The sequence below is a fragment of the Bufo gargarizans genome, chromosome 1 (genome assembly GCF_014858855.1).
Source record: "Bufo gargarizans isolate SCDJY-AF-19 chromosome 1, ASM1485885v1, whole genome shotgun sequence".
Taxonomy (NCBI): domain Eukaryota; kingdom Metazoa; phylum Chordata; class Amphibia; order Anura; family Bufonidae; genus Bufo; species Bufo gargarizans.
The window spans coordinates 633,858,442-633,872,543 of NC_058080.1; positions in this window are offsets into that span (position 1 = coordinate 633,858,442).

The window sequence follows — 14,102 nt, forward strand, 5'->3', positions numbered from 1 at the left end:
TGTGGTGAAGTGAGAAAATTGCAGCCCTTTTTGGCGTGTATTAGTGGCAAAAAATATATATTTGCTGTTCAGTAGTGCAGTTATATGTTCTAAAGCATTTTCTGGTGTGTATAAGTGGGAAAAAAGGGCCCATTTGCCGTTCAGCAGTGCAGTTATATGTTCACCCATTTTTTTTCAATAACCTATATCTGGTGCCTTAGCTGCATTTGACACAGTGAAATGCAAGCGTTAGATAGTGCTGTTATATTCTGGTATTTAAAAAAAACTCCCATTTTGGGTAAGATAATACATTTGCGGCCTTTGTTGCATTTGTGACAGTCAAGTACAAACTTTAAATACTGCTGTTATATTCTGGGTTCAATAAAACACCAATTGTTTACATTAATATAATGGCATGGCTGTGATTGGCCAGTGCAGCATGTAACCCAGCCTCTATATAAGCTGGAGTCACTGTGCTCTTATTAGTGTAGGGATAGGATGCTTCTGCTCTGAGGGAGAGAATAGGAAAGAATCAGTTATCAGAAGTGCTTGTTAACTCAGTGATCTACAGCGATTTTGTTTTGTGGGTGCAGTGCACAATTTTTTTACCCTGCTCTGAGCCCAGTGATGCAGAAAAATAACTTTTATCTGTCTGTTAGTTAGGTGGGCGTCGGCGGCTGTTTTTTGCAAGTTCAGTGCACCAGCAAAGCTTGAAATACTGCAATTATATTCTGGGTTTTAAAAAAACACAAATTTTTTGCAAGACCCTACATCTGGGGCCTTTGCTGCATTTGTCACAGTGAAATACAAGCTTGAAATACTGCAATTATATTCTGGGTTTAAAAAAACACCCATTTTTTGCAATACCTTAAATCTGGGGCCTTTGATGCATTTGTCACAGTGAAATACAAGCTTGAAATACTGCAATTAAATTCTGGGTTATAAAAAAACACAGTTTTTTTGCAAGACGCTACATCTGGGGCCTTTGCTGCATTTGTCACAATGAAATACAAGCTTGAAATACTGCAATTATATTCTGGGTTTAAAAAAAAAACACCCATTTTGTGCAATACCCTGCATCTGGTGCCTTTTCTGCATTTGTCACAGTGAAATACAAGCGTTAGATAGTGCTGGCATATTCTGGTATTAAAAAACACCCATTTTGGGCAAGATAATATATTTGCGGCCTTTGTTGCATTTGTGACAGTCAAATACAAACTTTAAATACTGGTGTTATATTCTGGGTTTAAAAAAACACCAATTATTTGCAAGACCCTCTTTTTGGGTCCTTTGCTGCATTTGTCGCAGTCAAATACAACCAGTCAATACTGCAGTTACATTGTTGGTTGAAAAATTAATATTTTTTTGGGACCGTGAAGTAATTGTTAAAAATTCGCCTGTCACACTGTTGTGTGACCTCAAGAAATGTTTCCTCTTTATGACGCCAGCACTGCCTTACTCTCAGTGAACTTAATTGTTGACTATTGGCGGTTACATTGTCGCCTGACAAAAACCATCTGTTAGTTTGGTAGGTGAACGCAAAGAATAAGGAGAGCATCAAATAAGGGACGTGGCCCCGGTCGTGGTGCTGCTGGTGGAGCTCCTGTTGCAGGGAGAGGACGTAGTCGATCTGTGCCAGCTACACACACATGTAAAACACCTTCCAAGTACGCGACAGAACCTTCAGCGTTATTTGGTAGGGCCGAATGCGGCTCTACGAATGGTGAGGCCAGAACAAGTACAGGCGATAGTAGATTGGGTGGCTGACAGTGCCTCCAGTTCCTTCACATTGTCTCCCACCAGTCTCCTGCTGAAAGATCAGAGTGGGCACCTGCAGCCCATGTCCATCAGTCCTTCACCTCACCCCCTTGCAAATCAGTCAAGTAGTCTGAGCCTCAAGTCATGGAGCAGTCTCTTCTGCTTTTTAATGACTCTGCTAGCAGGGTTTCCCAGGGCCATCCACATAGCCCTGCCCCAGAAGTGGAAGAGATTGAGTGCACTGATGCCCAACCACTTATGTTTCAGGATGAGTACTTGGGAGGACCACCGCAGCACGTCTCGGATGATGATGAAACACAGGTGCCAACTGCCGTGGCTTTCTGCAGTGTGCAGACCAAGGACGACAGGGGTAAAGACTGGGTGGAAGATGATGTGGAGGACGATGAGGTCAACGACCCCACATATCAAGGTCATGCAAGTGACCTGTGTAGTTCAGAGGAAGAGGCGGTGGTCGCACAGAGCCACAAGCACAGTAGAAGAGGGAGCAGGGTGCAAAAGTCGAGCGGCTCTCCCCTAGACAGTACGCCTGCTACTGCCCAACGCAGCAAGGGACCGAGCACACCAAAGCCAGCTCCAAGGAGTTTCCTGGTGTGGCAGTTCTTCAGACAATGTGCTGACGACAAGACACAAGTGGTTTGCACGCTGTGCATGAGAGTCTGAAGCGAGGCATAAACATTCTCAACCTGAGCTGCAGTGGGGTAGACACCTCAAAAACAAAGAAAGGTCTCTGGCTCCTCCTGCTTCCTCTTCTGCTGCAGTCTCGGCCTCTTCATCCACCTCTGGAGTGACAGTGGCACCTGCCACCCCGCAAACAGAGGATCTGCCAGCAACACCACCACCTGGGTCAACAAGCATCTCCACAATGTCCCATGGAAGCGTTCAACTCTCTATCTACCAAACACTGGAGCAAAAGAGGAAGTACCCCCCTACCCACCCATGATCCCAGGCCCTGAATGCCAGCATTTCAAAATTACTGGCCTTTAAAATGCTGTCATTCCGTCTGGTGGAGACAGAGAGTTTTAAAAGCCTTATGTCGGTGGCTGTCCCACAGTACGTCGTGCCTAGCCGCCATTACTTTTCCAGGCGAGCCATCCCTTCCCTGCACAACCAAGTGGGGGGCAAAATCAGGTGTGCACTGCGCAACACCATCTGTGGCAAGGTCCACCTACGGGCAAATAGCCATCACCCCCTACACACAATAAAATCAATTCCTGTGGGAGAATTCACATGTGCCTACAGAAACTGCAGTACCGCAGCGGCTTTTGAAATAGAGGCTCAAACTATTAAAAATAGATTAAAACAAAGAGCATATCCAAACTGGATGATATCCAGAGGCCTAGCTATAACTAAAAAGAAAAATAGAGAAGATTTACTCTTTTCAACTCCTAAAAATAAAAATAAAAATATCTCTAAACAGATATCAAAAAGTGAGAGTTCAGATAAAAATGTAAATAAAAACGAAAAAGATAATTTACCTACACTTGTTTTGACGTACAGTAAGCAATTTGAAAAAATTCAACAAATTATTAAAAAATATTTACCTATTCTTCATGATGACGAAATATTGCACTGTGCGCTAAAACAAGGTTGTAGAATTGTGTCAAGACGGCCAAGAACTATAGGAAATGATTTATCACCCTCCATGTATATACATCGAAACAAATATAAACGGGGTCCCTGGCTTATATACAAGGGTTTCACCAGATGCGGAAGTTTGCGCTGCCGCACTTGTACATACGCAGTAAATACCAAAACTTTCCACGATGCGAATAATTCACATATATATCCAATCAAATCTTATATTAATTGTAATTCTATAGGGGTGGTATATATCATAAAATGTATAGCCTGTGACATGTTATATGTGGGATGTACCACTAGAAAATTTAAGGTCCGAATTCTAGAGCACCTCAACTACATAAAAAATCCGCACAGTGTGAACACATCCAATGCGGCTAAACACTTTATTTGCAAACACGAAAGCCAGGTGCGCAATTTCAAAGCCTTTGCAATTGAACAGGTGAAATTACCTAGCAGAGGAGGAGATTTTAAACGTTTAGTGAGACTCAGAGAGGCTTTTTGGATTTTTAAGTTGAATACCAGACATCCAAATGGCCTCAATAAGAAAAATGAACTTATGTATTTCTGCTAACTCATGACTCTCCTATTTTTCACTTTTTTTCATCATAGCTATGTATGCATTTTTTCAATTTAATTAAGAGCAGTAATAGAGAAAAATGATCCATGCCAGAATTAGCAACACAGCACTAACATATGTGGATCCATACAAATAAGTTGGCTATATATAACCAATGTGGTGTTCTGATGCTATCCTGACAATTGACATTCTTTGACAATTTTAATATGTTCACTGTTTTTATTTAATGGTTATTTTTCAATACAAATTTTTGTAATAATCAGTGACTTTGTATAGATGCATGATTTTTCTATTGTGAAACACATGAGCAGTGCCTCACCTGGAAAACAAGAGGTTAAAATGTTCCCTGCCTCCTACACTCCCCCACCCCTCAGGTGAGGGGAAAGTAATTACATTTTTTAGTTCAGACTGGTATAAAGGTGCCAGAGGAGACACTGCTCATTGTTACGACTAAGAACTACTGTTCGAAACGCGTCAAGGTTGCTGCACTTGTGGGTGGATGTCCTGTTTATATGTCTTCTGCCTGAATAAAAGACGAAGATTTTAGCTACCAAAATCGTGAGTGCTGGAATTTCATTGTGCTTTCATATCAAGGTCCACCTAACTATGGATACGTGGACCAGTAAGCACGGTCAGGGACGTTATATCTCCCTAACAGCTCACTGGGTATATTTAGTGGCGGCTGGGCTTGAGGCGGATAGCAGTTTGGTGTCCTTCCACCACCGAGGATTGCAGGGCGCTTCAGTTTGCCGGAGCGGAGGCTGAGCGCTGGCAGGCGGATGCATTCTCAGTGGATCCGCCTCCACTGAGAATGCATTAGGGCCAGACGGCTGCGTTCAGGGCCGCTCGTTAGCCCCTTCAAACGGAGCTCACGAGCGGACACCTGAACGCAGGTGTGAAAGAAGCCTAAGATGCGTGAGTACAAGCGCGCGCTGGTAGACGCGCTGCTGGTGGCATTCCCACCTGACAGCGGGAGCACAGTGGAAGCACAAGGCGAAGGCAGAAGAGGAGGAAGAGGTCGCCAACACAGCTGGGGCACCACCAGCACCTCAGAAGGCAGGGTTAGCATGGCCGAAATGTGGAAAAACTTTGTCAGCACGCCACAACAACCAGCACCACCAGCTGATATGGAACGTCTTAGCAGGAGGCAGCATTTCAGCAACACAGTGGAGCAGTATGTGTGCACACGCCTACACGTACTGAATGATGAGATTTTCAACTTCTGGGTCTCCAAATTGGACACATAAGCTTGCCCTTTACGCCTTGGAGGTGCTGGCCTGCCTTGCAGCCAGTGTATTATTTGTTGTGTGTTTAGCACGGCAGGGTGTGTCATCACAGACAAGCGCAGCCGCCTGTCCACAGCCAATGTGGACAAGCTCACGTTCATTAAAATGGACCAGGCATGGAACCCACAGGACTTGTCCGTACCTTGTGCAGAATAGACATGTATACGGCCTTACCCAGCCATTGTTATACTACAGCGCAATTGCTCATTGTTGTATTTTTTATATTTCCCACTCTTTTGGGGTGTACCCTAATTTAAACAAAAAAAGAAAAACATAAAAAAAATTGAATAAAACCAAAGACCAGTGTTGGCTACCTTATCCTCCTCCACCGCTGCTTCCACCTACACTGCTACGTCCACCGCCTCCTCAACCTCCTACTCCATATGGACCTCCACCTCATAGATCAAGATTATTTTATTTTTTATTTTTAAATATTTTATTTTAAGTCATTTCACTAATTTGTCTGATACATTTTTGGGTTACATATCCCAAATTTTTGGCTGTGATACACCACTGCTCTACCTAGTGGACAGGTTAATACATTTCAAAAAAAATTCTGTTACATTGTTGGGTGAAATTCACCAATTTTTGGCTGTGATATACCCCTGCTCTACCTAGTGGAGAGGTTAATAAATTACACTAATTTGTCTGTTACATTGTCGGGTGAAATTCACCACAGTGCTCCAGACAAAAAAAAAAATCTCAAGGAGCCATTGGCTCCTAATCTGAAAAATTTAGGAGCCAAATGAAAAATACATATAATTATAATAAAAAATAAAAGACTTGTCTGGCTACAGTGCGGGGAAAGCGGACTGGGGTGACGTTACGCAGTCCGGCATGCTGCCCAGGTGTGGCATGGCACAGTAGGGCCCATCCCTTGCGGCTCTTCAGCGTACAGGGCCCCAGTGAACACTGAACAGACGCATCCACTCTGGGGTTCACCTGAACCCCTACTTCTTTGGTGTAAGAGCGGCTCAGTCATCCCCAATTCCGGCCCCAGCTAGCTGAGCAAAGCCTACAGCTGAGCCCATAAGCGGTAGTTATCCAGGCAGTTAAAGGGAAGGGCAGACTTCATGGGCCCCCTTGTAGGGAGGCTTCCAGTAGGGCCCCTTGGGTTTGTAGTAGGGGGGCTGTGGCCGGTAAGTGGGCCCATAGTTTGGGAAGGGCGGATAGGGAGGGTGCATGATCAGAGTCCTGCAAGGAGCAGGTGGGCTGCGCGGCTGCCCCTTATATCAGCCTAACGTTACTTTAACGACCGGCAGCCCTGCAGCCTTAACACCTTCACTGCCAGCCACACCTGAGCCTCCCCAGCGTGGTGGCATCTCCGCATCGTAGGCTGTACAAATGGCGGAGTGCTCCCTCATACCGCTGCACGTGCGCCAACTGATGGAACTGGTCACAATCGCACTTATAAGGCTCACACCAGAAAAGGTTCCCCCCCACTTCAGCATAAAATAGGAGATGCACAGAGAAAGTTAGGTAGGTAGGCAGGGGGGATACTGGGCAGCAGCAGCCATTAGCAAGTGGTGAGGTGATCATCAGTCATCTCACCACTTGCTAATGTTAAGTATGTAAAGGGTTAATAGGAGCCCCACGCTGGTCAAGACACTAAAAAGCCAGTGAACCAAATCTCTTTCAAAAGTCTGTGCTTAGTAGGAGGGGAGGTTATCTCCTGGAGGTTATCTCCTACTAAGCACGAATATTGAAAGATATATGGTTAACTGGCTTTTTAGTGTCTTGACCAGCGGCTCCTATTAACCCTTTTATTCCCTTATTAAGAATGTTTGTGAGCCCAGGCAGGGAGCTCACACGGAGCACCAGCAGCAGCCCCCTGAGTGTTATCAGGGTTGTAAAGACGATTAGGAGTAGCCTTTTTCAGTGGCAGCGCAGGGGTGACTGTGACAGTCTGTTTGTGGATTGTTAAGTATTCGCTTCTCAAGCTAACCTCTGTTCTATGGAGCAGTCGGCATGGAGCGGCTCCCTGTCTTCATGACTCTGAAGATCAAGCTGCTGCTGTGTTCAGCGTGGGAGAATGGGGGGGGGGGGGTGAGAGGAGCAGCCAATGGCAGGGCAGCACCGGGATACTATCACCAATCAGCAGCCTCCTCTCTAATAACAGAGCTCCATACTGTGCGGAGCTCTCTTATTGGATTGCCGCCTGCCTGCTGTATGAAATCCCGTTCTTCTTAAAGCGGCAGAGCAGCGGAGGGTCTAGGCGCAAATGGCGACAAGACTACAAAGTCTTGACGCCATTTTGCAATTCTAAGTCGCATTGGCGACCATTTTGGTCGCCATCTGGAGCCTTGCACCAATTTGTGGCTGTGATATACCCCTGCTCTACCTAATGGACAGGTAAACAGTTTTCACTAATTTGTCTGTTACATTTTCGTGTGAAAATGTCTGTGATATACCCCTGCTACACTTAGTAGATTAGTTAATAAATTTCACTAATTTGTCTGTTACATTGTTGGGTGAAATTTACCAATTTTTGGCTGTGATATACCCCTGCTCTACCTACTAGACAGGTTAATAAATTTAATTAAAGGGGTATTCCCATCTCATACAATAGGGGCATATCTCTAGGATATGCCCCCATTGTCCGATAGGTGCGGGTCCGCTGGGACCCGCACCTACAACGAGAACGAAGCAGGGAGTGCTGTGGCTGGAGGACCCTGGATTTCCCGTGGTCCATCCACCACCAAGCGCTGCTCCCATAGAAGTCAATGGGAGCGCACCACGCACGCGCGACCCATGCTCCCATTCATTTCTATGGGGCAGATGGCAATAGCTGAACCAGCGTTCTGCTATTTTCGTCGGCCCTATAGAAATGAATAGAGGGCGCATGCGCAGTGCACCCTCCGTTCATTTCTCGGCTCCGTTCTCATTGTAGGTGCGGGTCCCAGCGGTGGGACCCGCACCTATCAGACAATGGGGGCATATCCTGGCGATATGGCCCCATTGTCTGAGATGGGAAAACCCCTTTAATTTGTCTGTTACATTGTTGGGTGAAATTCACCAATTTCTGGCTGTGGTCTACCCCTGCTCTACCTAGTGGACAGGTTAATAAATTTTACTAATTCGTCTGTTACATTGTCAGGTGAAATTCACAAATTTTTGGCTATGATATACCCCTCCTTTACCTAGTAGACAGTTTAATACATTTCACTAATTTCTCTGTTACATAGTTGAGTGACATTCACCCATTTTTTTGGCTGTGATAGAGCCCTGCTTTAACTAGTAGACAAGGAAATACATTTCACTAATTCGTCTAATACATTCTTGGGTGACATTTTACCATTTTTAGCGTAAATAAACCCCTGCTCTGCATAGGTGACAGGGACCTAATCGTCTGTTCAATTGGTGGGTGACGAGCAGTTTTGCCGTGAATAAAACCCTGCTGCACATAGTTGACAGGGACTTAAATTTCTTAAATTCATCTTTAATTGGCCCTTTCATTCGATCCTTCTGCTTTAATAACTTGTCCCACATTTTTGTTCTGATGGATAAGAGGAAGGTCAAAATAATCAGTGACGTCAACTCAAACTGACACCCTCTCCACTCTGTCGGGGGCTCTACTTGTATTAGCGTTTAATAGAACAGGTTCTGTAGACATCTATGTTGAACCAGCTGACAACGGTGTAAAAGGAGTGCACTAACATTGACCCGTAAGGCCCGTCACACTTGAGTTATTTGGTCAGTTTTGGCACCGTAACTGCCCCAATAAGGGCGCAGGGCAAGGGAAATCATCGAAGCATTAAATGATTCAATGCTCATATCACAGGGGCCGGAGAGGTGGAAACGGAGATATGTCTGGGTTCAGCTCTGAACCCTGACGACCCCTTTTTTTTATTCTCTGACCCAAACCCCACACTTTCACGTCAATTAGCGTATTATTATTTTTTATAGATTTATTTATTGACAGAGAAAAATACAAAATGATTTTCTAAACATCTTAATTAGAGATGGCCTTGCGGTTCGCCCGGCGGTCGTTTTGCAGCGAACTTTGCTCGTTCGCAGTTCGCCGAACGGTCGAACATATGGCGATATTCGCACCCGCCATATTCTTTTACATTGTGAAGAACTTTGACCCATGACACATCCATCAGGTGGTACAGGACAGCCAATTGAGACATTTCAGCACATGGACATACCCCCTACCTTATAAGTAAACCTGATCTGGGCGCCATTTTACATTCAGTCTTTTGCTTTGTGGAGCAGGGACAGACTGTTAGGGACACAAAACGCTAGCTAATAGGGCCACAAAAGTCCTTTTAAGGACTGGTATAGGTGTGCTATGGATAGGTGTGACTTACTGAGGGGTGTAATATACGTATAATATACTTTCTAACATAGAAAGTATATTATAGTGCAATTGTATTGTGTAGCAGTTGTGTGCGGTTCTGCTGCGATACTGCAGCCACACAGAGTGCCAAACAATATTGGAACAAATAATTTCTACTGGTGTGATTTACCAGTTGCCCCCCCAAAAAGCTGATTGAAGCAGGGGTGTTATATACCAATAATATACTTTCTATGTAGTGCATTTGGGTAGTGCAGCATTTATTTGCGGTTTTGCTGCGTTACCTCATCTACACAGAGTGAAAAATACAATTTTAAGAAATAATTTCTATTGGTGTGATTTACCAGTTGCCCCCCAAAAAAACTGATTGAAGCAGGGCTGTTATATACCAATATTATACTTTCCATATAGTGCATTTAGGTAGTGCAGCATTTGTTTGCGGTTTTGCTGCATTACCTCAGCTCACAGAGTGACAAACATTATTGAACCAAATAATTTCTACTGGTGTGATTTACCAGTTGCCCCCCCAAAAAATCAGATTGAAGCAGGGGTGTTATATAACAATAATATCCTTTCTATATAGTGCATTTGGGTAGTGCAGCATTTGTTTGCGGTTTAGCTGCGTTACCTCAGCTACACAGAGTAACAAACCCCATTGAAACAAATAATTTCTACTAGTGTGATATACCAGTTTCCCCCCAGGCAGGGGTGTTATTTACGCTAAAATCATTTGCAGTCATTTCTTGTGAAAGAGCATAGGGCGGTATTTCAGTAACACGCAAAACATTTATATGCACTGCATGTTTGCATTATCTCTGGTGAAAGAGTATAGGGGCATTTTTCATTAAAAAATAAAAATACATGCGCACTGCTGGTTAAAGCTTGTAGTGGACTATTTCAGTCCAAGAAGAAATATATATTTTCAGTTATATCTGGTAAAGCCTTTACTGGCGTATTGCAGTATAAAAAGAAATATACATTCGCCATTCGCTGGTGCACTTATATGTAGAAAAACCTATATTGATGTATATCAGTAGAAAAATAAATATACATTCGCCACTCACTGCTGCACTTACATCTTGAAAAAACTTTGTTCACGTATAGCAGTAGAAAAAGAAATATACATTCGCCATTTGCTGATGCACTTATATCTTGAAAAACATTTATTGACGTATATCAGTAGAAAAATATAAATATATTCAGCTTTCACTGTTCACTGCAGTTATATGAGGTAAAGCCTTTAGGCTGAGTTCACACGAGCGTGTCCGGATGGTTTGCGGCAAACCCTCGCGAGTAGGTACCCAATTGCAGTCAGTTTTAACTGCGATTGCGTTCCGTTGTTCAGTTTTTAGTTTTCACTTTTATTGCGTGGGTGCAATGCAGAAGTTCAGGTTTGGGTTCAGTGTTGTGTAGATGTTATTATTTTCCCTTATAACATGGTTATAAGGGAAAATAATAGCATTCTTTAATACAGAATGCTTAGTAGGTAGTCAATTGAGGGTTAAAAAATAGAAAAAAAAATTAACTCACCTTCTCCTCTTGATCGCATAGCTGCTGGTCTCTTCTTACTTCTTTAATCATGAGCTGCCGGCTAAAGGACCTGTTGTGATGTCATATCACATGGTCCAATCACATGGTCCATTCACATCAGCCCTCATCTATCTACGGTATTGCTTACTGGACACTACGGGGACTTTTCTGCAGCACAGAAACAGCACGAGGCCCATGTCTCGCTCTTCCTCCGCTACGTCCCGTTCATTTCAGAAAAAATCTTGTATTCTGCGTTAAGCGCTGCACTGATATGTGCTAAAATTTCTTTTTAAATATTTGGGTGGAAAAAATAATTGTAGTCGGCGTTAAGCGCTGCACTGATATGCGCTAAAATCTCTTTTGAATTATTTGGGTGGCAAAAAATCTTGTATTCAGCGTTAAGTGCTGCACTGATATGCGCTAAAATCTCCTTTGAAATATTTGGGTGGCAAAAAATCTTCAGCATTAACCATTTATTAAGCCATACTAGTGTAGCATATAATCTGTGTATGATATTGAATTGAATCAAAACATGATAAAAATTATGTGACACTAATCTTAAATTAGCCATTATTTTCCCCCAGTTATCTGGTTGTATCCTTAAAGCAGATCCCCAAGCCATTTGTCCGGGGGAACGTAAACCATTAAATAGTGCATCAAGAAGCAATTTATAAAGTTGAGAAATTTTAAACTTCTGCCCCAAATTTCCCATCAAATCATTCAATGGAGTAAAAGTGTCTATATGTAACAGAAATTTCACTTTTACACTACAAAGTGCTGAACGTAACTGTAAATATCTAAACTAAGATAAATTAATTATATGCGCTCTTTGTGTCAACTCCAAAAAAGGAAGTATATCTCCATTACTCACCACTTGTGCAACATACAGAATATTTTTTTTTTGTCAGTACTTATCTTCAGCTAGATCATCCAACTCCTGTAAATAATAATTCTACCAAAGGGGCGTACAGTGGAGAGATCCCCTTATTCCCAACCAATCTTTATTAGTGCTCCACGTCTTAATAAATCATTTCCTAGATTCCCTATAATCCTTTTGAACTCTGGGTAATAACCCAGACTCTAATAATGTAAACATAATATCATATGTAGATCTACTCAACAGTTTCCCACAAAGTGGACTTTCCTTCCAGTGATTATAAAGCCATAGCTGTGAAGCTATAAAATAGCCATTAAAATAGGGAAGGTTCAATCCTCCCTGTTCCAACGGCTTATAAAGGTATTCCAGTTTCAGCCTCACCCGCTTTCTTCCTCACACCAGGTCATTTATAATTCTTTCAATTAACTTAAATTATTTATCCTCAATACACATTGGGGAATTCCTAAGTATATAGAGGAGTTGGGGTTATATCACCATCTTAACCAGGGACATTCTGTCAGCTCTAGATAAAGGAAGTCAAAGCCATACCATCACTTTACACTTGCTTATCAACGGAATCAGATTTAGATGTAAAAAATCTTCAACTTTAGGGGAGATAATCATGCCCAATTATTCAAATGAGTCAGAAATCCTAAGTAAACTCAAGGACCCCTCAATAGAATATTTAGGTCTATCCACAGGCATAAGTGTTGTCTTTGACCAGTTAATATCAAAGCCCGAGACTGCACCAAAGGCGTTCACTAATTAAATCAGTTCAGGAAGTGAGGTGTTAGTATGATTTCTAAAAAACAACACGTCATCCGCATATCGGGAGATGCGGTCCTCTATTCTTACTATCCCAAACCGCTCAATCCCAGAATCCTGCCTAATTCTAGCAGCGAGAGGCTCAATATAGATATCAAATAATAATGGAGAGAGTGGACAACCCTGACGTGTACCTCTACTCAAAGAGAAGCTCTCCATCAGGCTTCCATTGATATTCAATCTTGCAATAGAGGATTTATACAATAACTTAATCAGATTTATAAATCTATTACCAAATCCCAGATTTCACAAAACCTTCCAAAGGAATCTTCACTCCACCCTGTCAAATGCCTTAGAGGCGTCTAGAGACAGAATGGTGCGAGAGACCCCCCCGGAGGACTGTATGTTAGCAAACAGACGATGCAAATTATAGCAAGTACCCTTATCAGGAATAAACCCATTTTGATCTGGGTGTATAATTGATGTAATAACCTTGAATAGCCTTGTAGCCAGAATTATTGAAAGAAGCTTCATATCTGTATTCAATAGGCCTATATGACCCCATATCTAGGGGGTCCTTCCCCTTTTTCGGTATTAATATTATTACAGCCTCTATCATTGATTCTGGAAGGCTATCCTCCTCAAATGATCAAAAAAAAACAACTCAATAAACGAGGGAGGATAATCTCCCCATATTTATGATAGAATTCATATGGTAGTCTATCTGACCCGGGGGAAGAATTCCCTGAAAATGCCTCTATAGAGAGATCCAAATCTAAAAAATCGAGTCCAAATATGAATTCATCTCTTCGTCTGATATAACCTTATCTGAATTATATAATTCAGCGAAATGCTTCAAAAAGGTTCCCTTTATACACTCTTGTTCTTCAATAATTACACCCTGAGAAGACCGAATACTAACTATATCTTTTTTTTGTTCTTGATTAGAGATCACCCTCGCCAAGAGTTTCCCTGGTCTCCCTGCTTCCGAGAAATATTTTTGTGTCCCTTAAAACAGAGTCTCTGCTGGGCCTTTACCAAAAGAAAATCGGCATACGCCTGACTTGTATTCTGCATAGTTTCCCTATTTCCTGATGTTTTATTCCTAGTGAACTCATTCATGGCAACTAATGCTGCTTCTTTTAACTCCCCCTCTTCCTGACCGTATCCCTTCATAAAGGCCTTAAATGCATCCCATGCCAGTTGGACTCCAGTTGTGTTCTCATTACTATCTCAATTAACATATTTATGATTTTTGGATTGTCATAAGAAGTCAAGGTACCCAGAAGAAACTCATATAAGCTCTTTCTGTTCGCTTTGTATCCTGCCTTTTACTCTTTCATTTCAGTTTAAGCAATGTTTATATCTGCATTGGAGGCTCAGTTCTGTTGCAGGTTCCATAAAAAATATGGGAACATAGCACAGCAT